The sequence below is a fragment of the Leiobunum rupestre genome, chromosome 2, assembly GCF_980474605.1.
Source record: "Leiobunum rupestre chromosome 2, qqLeiRupe1.1.hap1, whole genome shotgun sequence".
Lineage (NCBI taxonomy): Eukaryota > Metazoa > Arthropoda > Arachnida > Opiliones > Sclerosomatidae > Leiobunum > Leiobunum rupestre.
Genome location: NC_143385.1, coordinates 53,911,262 through 53,926,994, shown reverse-complemented (window position 1 = coordinate 53,926,994; position 15,733 = coordinate 53,911,262). Strand labels below are relative to the sequence as shown.

General features: G+C 31.5%; 1 protein-coding gene across 6 annotated transcripts in view; it reads left to right on the top strand.

Annotated features, from left to right (window-relative positions):
* Nucleotides 1-15,733, top strand: part of LOC149958402 (SIN3-HDAC complex-associated factor) — a 55,624-nt gene that overhangs the window by 14,144 nt on the left and 25,747 nt on the right. Inside the window, exon 1 of one of the 6 annotated variants that reach the window (XM_090165824.1) lies at nt 10,995-11,175. The exons of the other annotated variants lie outside the window; for them this stretch is intronic. The gene's annotated coding sequence lies outside the window, so the exon portion shown is untranslated. Of the gene's footprint in view, nt 1-10,994; nt 11,176-15,733 lie in introns of those variants that run through there. 6 annotated transcript variants of the gene reach the window in all.

Genomic DNA, 15,733 nt, shown 5'->3' with positions numbered 1-15,733 from the left:
GTTTTTTAAATTAATAATTTCGCAAAAGTTTTTTTAATCTGATAATTTTGCAATAATTTTTAAATCTAATAATTATGCAACTGTTTTTAAAATCTGATAATCTTGCAACTGTTTTTCGATTCTGATAATTATGCAACTGTTTTTAAAATCTGATAATTTTGCAATATTTTTTAATCTGATAGTTATGCAACTGTTTTTTGAATCTGATAATTTTGCAATATTTTTAATCTGATACTATTTCCAACATAGTCAACTAGACCATCGAATACGTGCAATATAGCGCTGCGTACTTCGTATATGTAAAAGACACGACACAAATTGTAGCAGACGCAAGCTGCCAAACGCGATTAATTAACCGGAAGTGGAATGTTGAACCTTGCTTTTCCAAAAAAAAATGCGCGTGACGTCTATGAAAGGGGGGAGGGGTTTATGATTCCGAATGCGCCGTTTTGGAGGATTAGGCGCCAGGATTATCGAGAGGGTCTGTTATCCGGCGCCCAAATCGATAAACGGAATCGCTGGCTTCCTCGCTAGACAAACATATCGACGAAGGATTTGTGAAAGAACTGGCGATGCCTTAAGTTGGGGAGCTGGCTGCTTGGGTGGTGTCGTCGGGGGTTCGCGGAGGAGGCCCAGTGACCCAGATTTCCCAAAATATCGACCTCACTTTTGACCCAGACACTCCCTCCTTACTTTCCACTCGGACCCCCCCCCCTCTTGATACCCGCATGTATTCCAGACTTACCAAAAAAAACAGGGTTAATACCGACATGGGAAACCTGGAAATATCATGGAATTAGATTGTGGACATAAGAGGAACATTTCCATTATTTAGTTAAAACCAGGGAAATATCAGGAAATTAGTTTTTGTTTTGTTTTTAAATCGGGGAAATTTCCATCTTTTACTAAATATGGAAATTTCCATTATTTAGTAAAAACCAGGGAAATATCAGGAAATTAGTTTTTGTTTTGTTTTTAAATCGGGGAAATTTCCATGTTTTACTAAATATGGAAATTTCCATTATTTAGTAAAAACCAGGGAAATATCAGGAAATTAGTTTTTGTTTTGTTTTAATCGTGGAAATTTCAATCTTTTAATAAAATATGGAAATTCCCATTTTTTAGTAACAATCAGGGAAATATCAGGAAATTACAATTTTTTGTAAAACTCGTTTTTTGTTCTAGAGGTAAAACAAACAAATTGGAGACTTAACATAAAAATAAATTGAATACTTTTTGCGCAAAAAGGACTGAGGGTGGTTTGAGTATTGGTTACTGAAATTCGTAAAAAGTCGTTTTTTTGCGTTACGGTATTTTAAACAAGTCCCTAATGGAATTATAGGATCATTTTTCTACTAAAACCTTATTTTCGTGTGATACAGACTGTTTCTCGAAGGACTGCTATTCTTCGGGAAAGATAAAGGTATGGTTCATGCAGTTCGTCGTAGCATTCATGCGGTTCATCGTAGCATTCATACTGTTCGCAGTAGCATTCATGCTGTTCGCAGTAGCATTCAAACTGTTCGCAGTAGCATTCAAACTGTTCGCAGTAGCATTCAAACTGTTCGCAGTAGCATTCATGCTGTTCTGTTCGCCGTAGCATTCATACTGTTCTGTTCGCCGTAGAATTCATACTGTTCGCAGTAGCATTCATGCGGTTCGCAGTAGCATTCATACTGTTCGCGGTAGAATTCATACTGTTCTGTTCGCCGTAGAATTCATACTGTTCGCAGTAGCATTCATGCGGTTCGCAGTAGCATTCATGCGGTTCGCCGTAGCATTCAAACTGTTCGCAGTAGCATTCATACGGTTCGCAGTAGCATTCATACTGTTCGCCGTAGAATTCATACTGTTCGCCGTAGCATTCATACTGTTCACAGTAGCATTCATGCGGTTCACAGTAGCATTCATACTGGTGATAGGATAAAGTTTCACGGAAAAATGATGTCTAATATAGTAAGATTCTTAAGTAGTACAGTTATCGTTATAAGAGTATGATCTTATTAGTGGCAGTCAGGAGTTGGAATGGAGGTAACCTGTTGATGACCAGAAGCGGGAGGGACTCCGGAGGCCCAGTAACCCACATTCCCCCAAATATCGATTTCTCCGTTCGACTCAGACGGCTCTCCTTTCACTTTCCACTCCATTCCACCAGAGTTTCCCCCGTTTTTCAACGCCCCGACGAAAGCACTCGCTCTCGGTTTTGGACCCCATTCGCCGTTATTTCTTCTTAACAGTCAAAAATATTATTTTTTATTCATTTTGTTTTGATGCTCGTAGAACCCACAAAAGAAATTAACTTAAGGCGACCTTCAATGGTGTTGTCACGCGACAGCGCAATTAAAATTAACTCCGCACTTATCAGCAAATGGTATTGTACACTTTGGAAAAGTATCATTTGCTCTTAAAGAACTCGATTCCTTTAATTCACTGTGAAAAATATCTACACTATAATCGACTCCTAAATAGTAAAATTCACTCTGAATAGTAAAATTCACTCTGAATAGGAAAATTCACTCTGAATAGTATAATTCACTCTTAAGTAGTATAATTCACTCTTAAGTAGTATAATTCACTCTTAAGTAGTATAATTCACTCTTAAGTAGTATAATTCACTCTTAAGTAGTATAATTCACTCTTAAGTAGTATAATTCACTCTTAAGTAGTATAATTCACTCTTAAGTAGTATAATTCACTCTTAAGTAGTATAATTCACTCTAAATAGTATTATTTATTCTAAATAGTAAAATTCACACTGAATAGTATAATTCAAAAATAGTACAATTCACGATAAATAGTATAATTTACTTTAAATAATATAATTAATTATAAATAGTATAATTCGCTCTAATTTACTCTAAATAGAGTAATTAACTACATATAGTATAAAACATTCAAAATATAATTTTTAGTCAGAATTATACCAATGTACTTTATAAACAATAGTATTTATCATCCCACCAATATTTGATTCATTCTCAAAAAGTTGTGATCCTACTTAACTAAACTGTAGTTGCAATAAATCCTAGCTGCATATTACCAACTTAAAATAGTATTATTCAAACTAAACTGTAATTCTAGTCTATCCTAGCTGCATATTACCAACTTAAATTAGTATTATTCAAACTAAACTATAATTCTAGTCCATCCTAGCTGCATATTTCCTACTAAAATCAGTATTATTCAAACTAAACTATAAATCTAGTCTATCCTAGCTGCATATTACCAACTTAAAATAGTATTATTCAAACTAAACTATAAATCTATTCTATCCCAGCTGCATATTACCTACTTAAGCCGATATAGGCCGGTACCGGTATTAGAAAAATTGGCCGATTTATCGGTGCACCCCTAATATAAAGTCTATCTTAACTGCACAGCTGTTGAATAACATTTATTTGAATGGGATACTTTATACCAAAAACGGTAGAAATAATCCCGTGTCTCGTAGAGAAATTGTCCGTTTTCGAGTCAAGCCATTAAACGAAGAACTTAGAATGAATTTCATCGCGGGCGGCCTACGTGCTTTCGCGGGCGTCAACCGGGGTCACGGAATAGACCGAGCATCACGTGATCAGGTACTCCCCGGCCTCAAAACCGGGTTAGCGGGTCGAAAATCTATAACGCGCGCCGTCCCGGGGACCCCCACTCGACACCGAAGCGGATGCCAGCCGATCGAGTGCGGGCTGCTTACGGCTCAAATAACGAACTGGTATCCGGTGACTTGGCGCGTATTCGAAGCGTCGTTCTCGCTTGTAGTGATGGCTTTTCCCGGGAGCTTTGGTGTCACGCGGGAAAGCTAGGGGCGTTTTCCAAGGATGCTTTAGTGCAAATTCAATGGTGCTTTCGCGTTATCGCCGTTGCTTTGGTCAAATAAACCGGTGTGTATTTTTTTGCATAATTGTTATTATCGATTTTATTTTCGACCTGTTTTACATTCCAAAAATATCCATTTATTTCAAATCACCGAAATTATTATACTTACGTTAGTGTGCCGTAAAAAATTTCGATTTAGTTTTTCCGCTATTAGCGTACACAGGGTGTTTCAAATTGCGGGAATCACAAACTGCAGTATAGTTTTTTGATCATTTTTAAGCGTTTATTCATGGCCCCCAGATGTCCTATAATTCCTATAAAATCCTATATTTTCAAAAATATTAATTGAAAATGAATTACACATTGATTAAAAAATGAATTACATATTGATTAAAAAATGAATTACATATTAATTAAATGAGTTAAATATTAATTAATTGAATTACATATTAATTAAATGAATTACATATTAAATGCATTACATATTAATTAAATGAATTACATATTAAATGCATTACATATTAATTAAATGAATTAAACATTAATTTATAAAACGAATTAAGCATTAATTTTTTAAACCAATCAAATATTAATTTATAATCGAATTAAATATTAATTTATAAAACAAATTAAATATAAATTTATAAAACTAATTAAATATTAATTTATAAAACTAATTAAATATTAATTTATAAAACAAATTAAATATAAATTTATAAAACTAATTAAATATTAATTTATAAAACGAATTAAATATTAATTTATAAAACTAATTAAATATTGATATATAAAACTAATTAAATATTGATTTATAAAACTAATTAAATATTGATTTATAAAACTAATTAAATATTAATTTATAAAACGAATTAAATATTAATTTATAAAACTAATTAAATATTGATATATAAAACTAATTAAATATTGATTTATAAAACTAATTAAATATTGATTTATAAAACTAATTAAATATTAATTTTTAAAACTAATTAAATATTGATTTATAAAACGAAATATTAATTTATAAGACTAATTAAATATTAATTTATAAAACTAATTAAATATTGATTTATAAAACGAAATATTAATTTATAAGACTAATTAAATATTAATTATTAAAACTAATTAAATATTGATTTATAAAACTAATTAAATATTAATTTTTAAAACTAATTAAATATTTATTTATAAAATGAAATATTAATTTATAAGACTAATTAAATATTAATTTATAAAACTAATTAAATATTGATTTATAAAACGAAATATTAATTTATAAGACTAATTAAATATTAATTAATAAAACTAATTAAATATTGATTTATAAAACGAATTAAATATTAATTTATAAAACGAATTAAATAATAATTTATACAACGAATTAATTATTGTTTAGTAAATAAATAATTTGAAGTGTTAAAGGGAGTATGAACTTCCATGGTTATGGTTGATTAACAAATTTCAATTTTCCGTCACCAAGCTGATTGGCGCTAGTTACCTTAGAAACAAGTCGTAGCGTTAGCAGATATTTTTTTTATCTAGTTCATAGTCCCTTTAACTGTTGAAAAGCCACTTGTAGGCAAAGGGTTACAATATTTTCAAATACTATAGTTCAGTGGTCTAAGTCTAACCTCAATTACGTTTGCATTGGAGTATTAAAACAACGTAATTTAGAAAGGATTTTTTAATAATTTTTATCACCTTGCGAATTGAAAATTTAATTACAATCTTAATTATATTTGGAATTTATAACGGTTTATGCCACGACCGACTCGATTAAAACACCCTGTATTTTCCAAACCGACTTTTTGAAATATATTAAGTGGGTTTTTATTATTTTACTATAAATAACTGCTCTTGTTTTCGAACTGAATTTCTGAAAGTTGTTTATTGGAGCGTAGTGAGCGTAGCAATCTAAGGTCCCTTGCAACCAATTTTTAAATTTCAACCTGTGTACTGATATAATGGACCTTTTTAGATTTCTGGCTAAGATCAAAGTGTAGCTTCCGGGATAATGAAAATAAATAATAGAGACGAAAATAAAAAATTGAAACATAAATTACTTTCTAAGGGTTTTTAATGGTTTTTAACTATTTATCGATATAAAATGTCTAATATCAGTAAACATACTACAAAACATTAATAGTGTTACATTGTTAATCAGTTTCTAGAGGTTTAGTTTTACTTTTAGATTCGAAAAAATGAGGCGAAAATGCCGCTTTATTTAAATTTGCAAACAATGTATTAGACAGGGTTGCCACACGTCATGTAAAAGTCAGGGAATTTAAAAATGGGCCTAAAAAGTCAGGGAAATGTCAGGGAATTTTAAGAATTGGTAAAAATTCAGGGAAAAGTCAGGGAATTCAATTTTATCTTGGCACTTTTTGAAGGTAATTTAACTCTACAGGGTTAGTACACGACCTGGAATACCTGGAAAACCTGGAAAAGTCAGGGAATTTGAAAATGATTCACAATGATCAGGGAATAGTCAGGGAAATTTATAATGGTCCGAAATAGCAAGGGCATTTTAAAATGACGCCAAAAATAAATCCGGAAAATAAATTTTTGAAAAATGTCTTAAAAATACATAATTAACATTTTTCAAGATTTTACCTCAAAACATAAATTTATTCTACAAAAATGGTCAGGGAAATTTGTCAATTTAGTCAGGGAAAACCTGGAAATGTCAGGGAATTTTATTCCGGAAATTTTCTACGAACCCTGCTCTAGATCTTTGACAAATTCTTTGATTATCATTTATTTCCTTGAATGTTCGGCTAATTTTTTCAACATTGCAATAATTTTTTTACTGAAATATATGTTCATCTAAATTTATTAACTTCTGATAAAAGTAAAATATATAAGAATAATTTGGACCTTAATAAGTCAGGGGAAATCTGTTAAAATGGTCAGGGACTTTGAATCTGAAATTTTTGTGGAAACCCTGTTAGACACTTAGACTAATCATGGTATGAAACCTTTTTTCGGAAAAATACTGAAAATATTCCGACTTACAACACTAGAAGAAAATTAATAGCGAGCTTCGCTTCACTTTAAGGAACGGCGCTCCATTTAAGTGTCGAAAGGGGTAGGAAATAGAGTTGAAGTTTTTGGTTAAAAATAACCCAAAATATGGTTTTTTAAAAGACGTTTTGTTGACTAGTGTTTTCGTCCGTTCACCCGCAGTCTTCCCGTTCCAACCCAATTAACGCGAGCTAAAACTGCTCAGACAATGCTCTTTTTTTCTTCAATTTTGTAACATCTTTATTCTTTGCTGGTAAATTACATTTTTTTGGCTCGCAAATAGGAAGCGATTAAATAATTTCAAGGAAGTCGTATGTTGAAGGTTTTATTTTATGGCGGAATGTTCATTGGTTTTACCATTGTCAAGTTTTGTTTAAATTACCAAATTGAATCTTTTTCTTTTTTAAAATGGAGAGATGCGTTTCTTAGCTCATAGATGGCGCTGATTCGTCGCCTAGGAAACCACCAAGGTGGCGTTTGACGAGGCACTTCTTAGCTCGTAGATGGCGCTGATTCGTCGCCTAGGAAACCACCAAGGTGGCGTTTGACGAGGCACTTCTTAGCTCGTAGATGGCGCTGATTCGTCGCCTAGGAAACCACCAAGGTGGCGTTTGACGAGGCACTTCTTAGCTCGTAGATGGCGCTGATTCGTCGCCTAGGAAACCACCAAGGTGGCGTTTGACGTGGCACTTCTTAGCTCGTAGATGGCGCTGATTCGTCGCCTAGGAAACCACCAAGGTGGCGTTTGACGTGGCACTTCTTAGCTCGTAGATGGCGCTGATTCGTCGCCTAGGAAACCACCAAGGTGGCGTTTGACGTGGCACTTCTTAGCTCGTAGATGGCGCTGATTCGTTGCCTTTAAATACACTAATATATCGGCTATTCGTGGCCGATATTAACAGAGTTATCTGTCATAACAGTAGTGTATATGATAAAATCATTGTAACAGACGGTTTAGTACGCTGTCATATCATTTTATTCTCATTTTTCATTAAAAGAAATTTGCAAGAGCATATCCGAATATGCTTCTTTTAATTTTACGTGAGACATATTTTCTATCACAAATCGAGAGACAAAATCCCCTCTGGGCGCGCTCCCCTCTCACGTTGTTGTTTGTTAAGTTAACATAAGTGACGTCAAAAAAACCGTCAGCCACATCGAGACGAAAATCTGCCGCGATAAGCATTCCAAGTAGAGGTATGGACAGTGGCGTAACTAGGAACTCCGGGGCCCCCCCGCGAAAAACAACTCGGGTCCTTTTTAAATAGCACCGATTTTAATCATACACGTTTGGGGGCCCATAGTTCTTGGGCGCTATTTACGCCACTGGGTATGGATTCCTACCGATACCGATATTAGAAAAATAGGCCGATATATCGGTGCATCCCCAATTGAATTTATGGATTTTTATACATTTAATGGCTTTTTCCTGTATAATTAACGGATAATTTACTTCATCAGTTAGCTAATCTTGAATACATTATGTGATTTAAATCAACAATTTAAAAAATCACTTGATTTAAATCTTGATTTTAATAACTATTTAAATCAACAATTTAAAAAATCACTTGATTTTAATAGCGATTTAAATCAATAATTTAAAAAAATCACTTGATTTTAATAACGATTTAAATCAACAATTTAAAAAATCACTTGATTTAAATCTTGATTTTAATAACACTTTAAATCAAATTGATTTCAATCAGCCAACCCTGAATTAGTGTCTAAAAATGTCATATTTATGGGTATTACCATAATAGCTATAAGTATGATAAGCAACCAAAATTATCTAGGTATTGCTCAGTTCAGAGCCCCCTAGGGTCTAAAAAAGGCCAAGTCGGAGCGCGGCTAGAGCATCAGTGTCGAAAAAATATTCTGCCAGAAAACTGGCATTAAAATGATAGGAAGAGTCATACTTATTGTATTATGTTCCTTATGATATAAAGATGCGATAAAAATAAATATTATCTAACAACATTTTTTCTTTCATCGCAAAAGGCGATCTCAGTTCTGATAGCGTCCGAAAACTTCGGGTGGTCTACTCTCAAAATAAACATTTCATATTTCCTTTAAAGGGAATTGAAATTAAATAGAAAAGTCGTCTGCTACTGTATTTTAACGAAACTAGCGCCAATTAACCTTAGCCTATAATAATCCTGGTGAAATGTAAAATTTGCTGATCCATCGTAAATATGGAAGTTCTTATTCCCTTTAAGAATACCATCAATTAAAATCGACAAATAAATTACTTCATATATTGTTATGAATTACAAAATTTTTATGTCATGGAAAAATTTTAGCCTTAATAAGTCAGGGAAAATCTGTTAAAATGGTCAGGGAAAACCGGGAATTTGAATCTGAAAATTTTGTGGCAACCCTGTACTGGTAATTTTTTTTAAATATAACGTTTTTTTATTAAGTTTTAAGGCATTGGTAAAAAAATGTAATCTCGTAATATTTGAACATCAAACAAAGCTATCGAAGTTCACACTAAATTTAAGAATATCGTTAATTAAATTTGTTCACGAATTTCCAAATTATTATATACTGGTAATTTTTCAAATTAATCCGAAACAATGTTTTTATTTAATTATTTTAATAATTAATTTTATAAATTATTCAATTTTAAGATATTGGTAAAAAGTGTCTTAAAAATAATCCGTCATTTAAAAATAAACCGAAAATTACATAATATTGCAAAATTTCAATCGCGCAATATTTGAACGCAACAAAAATACCGAAGTTCACCTTCCCTTTAAGAATACCATAAATAAAAACATTTAATCTTTAGTTCATATATTTTCATGAATTTTTTAAAACCTTTAAATACTGGTAATTTTTTTAATTAATCCAAAACTACGTTTTTATTTAATTATTTTAATAATGAAATTTAGAAATTATTTAATTTTTAGATATTGGTAAAAAAAATGTTTTAAAATAAATCATCCTTCTAAAGAAAACCGGACAAAAAATCTGAGAATATTTGATAATTTCAATCGTTTTATATTTCAACAACGATTTGCTTGAAAAGCCCGTTAAATAAATAAAATTTCCTCAAGTAATTTCGCAGTCGCTTCTTCCACCAAAATCCCATATTAGCAGCATCTCTGGCAACCTTGCCGAAATCCTGCTTTTCGCTATTCAACCCTTTAGGTCCTCTAACGCCCCCCTCAGTAGGAACGAACCCCAAAAAATGCAGTCAGTTTATTAGGTCACCTTATTCACTAGCCCCCCAACGAAATATCTCGAGTGAAACTAGTCTTCCCAAGAGTTTCGGACGAAACAGAAATGTCATTGACTTCTACTTTTAATAAAACGGGAGGCTCCCCCGACCGCCAATCGGATTATAGGACGCCTGTGACGTCAGTCGCCCAAATCTGAGTTAAATCTTTCTTGATGGAAGTTTGGCGAATATTGGGAATAAAAAATCCTAAGTTTGTTATCTTTGGGAAAACTCTAAACAACGCGACGTAAACAAGATTTGGACATTAATTTCGTAATGAACAATTTGATTTTGTAGTTTTCATACACAAAATATACGCTTTTGAATTAAAAATTATAGTTATTTAAATTAAATTGTTTATAATCGGCGATTGATTTAATTTTAGTTATATCCAATATTTTCCAAAGTTTCCTATAACAATACCAATTTAAAAGAAACCGAATTACAAATACTATTTAATTTTAATTAATTTAAACTGATATAAAAATATCATTTATACGGGCAAAGTCATTAAATAAAGATCAATCAAGTTTTAATTAAAAACCGAACTAAATCAACAATCACGTTTAAAATAAATCGTTTTAATCACACTGAGTATAAGATATTCTTAATACTCCGATTAGTATAAAAGTTATAATTTAATAATTTTTATAGTGTACTTGTAAACTTTGATATTTAATTTCCATAATTATAACTTAATGTAATTCAAATGAAACCCAACCCAACCACAAATATCAAGATCAAGTAATTACGCTAGTTCCCATCAAATTTCATTTCTAAAGCTACCTGTAGATTGATGTACAAAATTACGTGTTACAATGTACAATCGCAACTTTCCCCCCGGCCCAAGTGGTGCGTCACCCCCCTCTGACGGCGTGTGAGAGAGAGAGGATTACCTGCAGCGTACAGCGGGGAGGTAGGCATCATTTGGCTGGCGCCGGGGCAGTGGAAAATCGTCTGTTGAACTTTTGTGTTTTGGTTTGAGAATGAACCTGACGACGCCATTTTGAGTTTCGTCATTGCCAGGAAAAGTTCGACGCGCTCGACACTCGCTGCCTATTTTTGGATTATAATTCGACGTTTTGTTTCGACCAATATTCTCCTTATTTTTGGTGAGATTCGTTTTTAGTTTATTTGCACGGTGAAATTTGTTTTTAGTTTATTGCCAAGGTGAAGTTGGTTTTTAGTTTATTGCCACGGTAAAATTTGTTTATAGCTGTTTTCATTGTGAAGTTAGTTTTTAGTTTATTGCCAAGGTGAAGTTGGTTTTTAGTTTATTGTCAATGCGAAGTTGGTTTTTAGTTTATTGTCAATGCGAAGTTGGTTTTTAGTTTATTGCCACGGTGAAGTTGGTTTTTAGTTTATTGTCAATGTGAAGTTGGTTTTTAGTTTATTGCCAATGCGAAGTTGGTTTTAAGTTTATTGCCACGGTGAAGTTGGTTTTTAGTTTATTGTCAATGTGAAGTTGGTTTTCAGTTTATTGCCAATGCTAAGTTTGTTTTTAGTTTAAAGCCAATGTGAAGTTGGTTTTTAGTTTATTGTCAATGTGAAGTTGGTTTTCAGTTTATTGCCAATGCTAAGTTTGTTTTTAGTTTAAAGCCAATGTGAAGTTAGTTTTTAGTTTAAAGCCAATGTGAAGTTGGTTTTTAGTTTATTGTCAATGTGAAGTTAGTTTTCAGTTTATTGACATGATGAACTTTCATTTTAGTTCATTGCGATGGTGAACTTTTTTTAGTTTATTGCGATGGTGAAGTTGGATTTTAGTTTACTGCCAATTTTCCAGGTTGACCTTTGATTTTAGTTTATTGCCAATTTTCCAGGTTGACCTTTGATTTTAGTTTATTGCCAATTTTCCAGGTTGACCTTTGATTTTAGTTTATTACGAGGGGCAGGTCACTTCCTTGATTAACGACGCACCCCTCAAAAGATTAAATCCGATGTAATTGTGATTATTTTGATTAAGTTCAATTTAATCACGATTAAGTTGATTAAATCACGATTAATCATGATTAGAATGTTTAAATCTGATTTAATCATGATTAAATGATTAAAATGATTAAATCTGTTTAAAATGATTAAATCCTGATTAAAAATTTATATCGTGATTATTATGATTATATCGTACTTTAGTTTTGATTTTAATGATAAATTCTCGATTCGGCCGATTATATTGATTAAATCGTGATTAAAATGATTAAATCTAATTAAAAAGATTAGATCATGATTAGAATTATTAAATATCGTTTAAATGATTAAATCCTGATTAAAAAGATTAGATCATGATTAGAATGATTAAATCTCGTTTAAATCGTGATTAGATTTTCTAATCTTGATTAGATTTTTTAATCTTGATTACCCTGATATAATCACGATTACCCTGATTTAGTCATTTTAGTATGATTAAGACGCACCCAAAATGGAAGTGACCTGCCCCTCGGTTTATTGTCAATTTTCCAGGTTGACCTTTGATTTTAGTTTATTGCCAATTTTTCAGGTTGACCTTTGATTTTAGTTTATTGCCAATTTTCTAGGTTGGCCTTTGAATTTAGTTTATTGCCAATTTTCCAGGTTGACCTTTGGTTTTAGTTTATTGCCAATTTTCCAGGTTGTCCTTTGGTTTTAGTTTATTGCCAATTTTCCAGGTTGGCCTTTGGTTTTAGTTTATTGCCATTTTGATCTTTGATTTTAGTGTATTGACACGATGAACTTTCATTTATTTTATTTCCACGGTCACTTTTAATTCTATTATATTGCTATGGCGATCTTAGTTTTTAATTTATTAAGATTAATTTTCTATTGATTAGCTGGGTAACATTCGTTTAAGTTTTTTTATTCCGATGATATTGGTTTTTAACACACTAAAATTATATTTTTGTTTAGATTCGTTTTCAGTTTATTAGTTACGTGATATTGGTTTTTACTTTATTAACACAGTATGATTATTTAAGTACTTATTGCCGATTTATTAATACATACAAATTGTTTATGAAGGGCTTGCCACCACCCTCCTACGCGTTGTAACCCGGACACCTGAATTAACAGCAATAAAAGTCGCTTGATGACTTGGGCCTAGGGTGGTGCCTTGGGTATCCGTATTAGCCTAGCTGATTATTAACAAAACATTTAGTTTATTAGCACAGTGAAATATGTTCATTTATTTATGTTATCATATTTGTTTTATCTGTTTTCTAATTTTTTGGTTAATTCTATTAATAACTTATAGTAATAATTAGTATGGAAAATTAACTATTGAAGTTTCAAAATTAATTTTAACTTTTTACAATATTAAAATATTTAATATAACAATTGTTGTATTTAATTTAATTCGGTTTATTTTGAAATATAAACTTTAATGACGAACATGGTTTTACTCTGATTGTGGTTTTTATACAGTATTTGAAAGTTTTTCTAGCATGCCATAACATTGACCTCACTTACAATTTTCATTTACAGTAACTATTGAAAACGGGTTTTTTAGTTTTACCCTGTTTGAGGAGTTTTTATCACCCAGTTGAAACCACTGGTTTCAGCTTAAACCCTTATTCATTTTTTATATATTACTGATTAATTCATATTAATATAATGGTTAATTCATATTAATATAATGATTAATTCATATTAATATAATGATTAATTCATATTAATATAATGATTAATTCAAATTAATATAATGATTAATTCATATTAATATAATGATTAATTCATATTAATATAATGGTTAATTCATATTAATATGTTAACGATTTATTCATATTAATGATTAATTAATATGTTAATGATTTATTCATATTAATGATTAATTAATATGTTAACGATTTATTCGTATTAATTGTTAATTAATATTAATATGTTATTGATTTATTCATATTAATATGTTTGTGATTTATTCATATTAACGATCTATATTATATTAATAATTAATACATAATAATATATTAATGATTAGTTCATATTAATATGTTAATGATTTATTTATATTCATAATTAATTCAAATTAATAGGTTAATGATTTATTCATATTAATTATTAATTCATATTAATATGTTAATGTTTTATTTATATTAATATGTTAATGATTATTTAATTTTAATATGTTAATGTTTTATTTATATTAATATGTTAATGATTATTTAATTTTAATATGATAATGATTATTTAATTTTAATATGATAATGATTTATTTATATTATTAATTTATTCACATTAATATAATATTAAAAATTAATTTTATTTGATAAATTTAATTAACCGAAGTTCTTAACCGTAAATTAATTTAATCATACCTACTAAACTGCAGAAAGAAAGTAAAAAACCTGAATCGAGTGATTACATCGATGAATTCTCAGAAGCCAAAACCATTATTTAGTGTAATTAGTACGGCGTACTTTCACAATAACAAGCGCCACCGTTCGGCCCAAAAAATGAAACAACAAAATGAAATAAATAGTTTAGCAAAGTTCAATTTCCTTCGAAAGCGAAAGTTCTCGTTCCATCCTAAAAGTTGAACGCACTGCGAGAGAGCAATTAGACTCCGCACATTGAGAGAGAGAGGATACAAGTACATTATCCCCGAACGCCGCTCGGCGTCGCCACCGTGAGTCAAGGTCGGTCATTGGGATAGCAGGCACGCTTCGCCTCCGTTAAAAAAACGCCAAGGTTTTCCAGGCCGGTTCTTGAACTCGCTGTCAAGCTACTCTGTCGCGTCACTAGACTTAGCCTCGATTAAGGACGGTTGCAGTTGACCATAGGGCGTGTTTTAGGCTGTGGGGTTGGGATAGTCGCGTCGTTTTACATCGACTGTTAACTGATAGCGCGTTTAAAGGCGGATAAAGGCCCGTTTCGTTGTGAGATTGAGTGTCGGGTTAGCTTTGATTGTTTATCCGATGGTAAACCACGCTCTGCTACCACACGCTTTTTTTCAACGACTTTTAACTCGCTGACTATAGCTATGGTCGATGGTTCAATATTAGCCTTATTGTGACAGTTGCAGTTGTCGATCATAAACCACGCTCTGCTACCACTCGCTTATTTTTTCGCGGATTTTAACTCCCTGACTATTGCTACTGTCGATATGTCAATATTAGCGCTATTGTGACAGTTACAGTGGGCTATATTGGCATAGTTTGGTCGTGGTTTACCTGATAGCGCGTCTTAAACGGGTAAAAATTGGTATTTTATTAATATTTGGTGTCAGGTTAGGTTTTTTTCAAGTAACCACGCTGTACTGCCACTTGTTGTGGGTTTTTTTAGTTATCTGGTAGTAATGCATATTTTAATATTGGTACTAAAGGGTTATTGTGAGTTTATATATTTGAATTCATATTTTATTCAGGTTTATTTAAATAATTTTTAGCTGATAGCGTTGGTAAAGGTGGTTTTGATTTCGTTTTATACTTTTATTTCGTATATTAAGTATCAGGTTAGGCTAATGTTAATACTGACTGCAATATTTCTAATATATTAGTTGTCAGCGTAGACAGTCCTTGACGGTTCGCAATATTAGAATATTCCTACAAGGAAATTTGTTTAAGATGGCGGCCTTGAATAAAAGGCAGGATGCGAGGGGAAATAACCTGAGTAATCTGGTGTACACTCGTTAGGTAATCCCTCGGGTAATCCCAGGAGATAATAGTAATCTCAAGTAATATTCCATAATAATATCAGGTAATA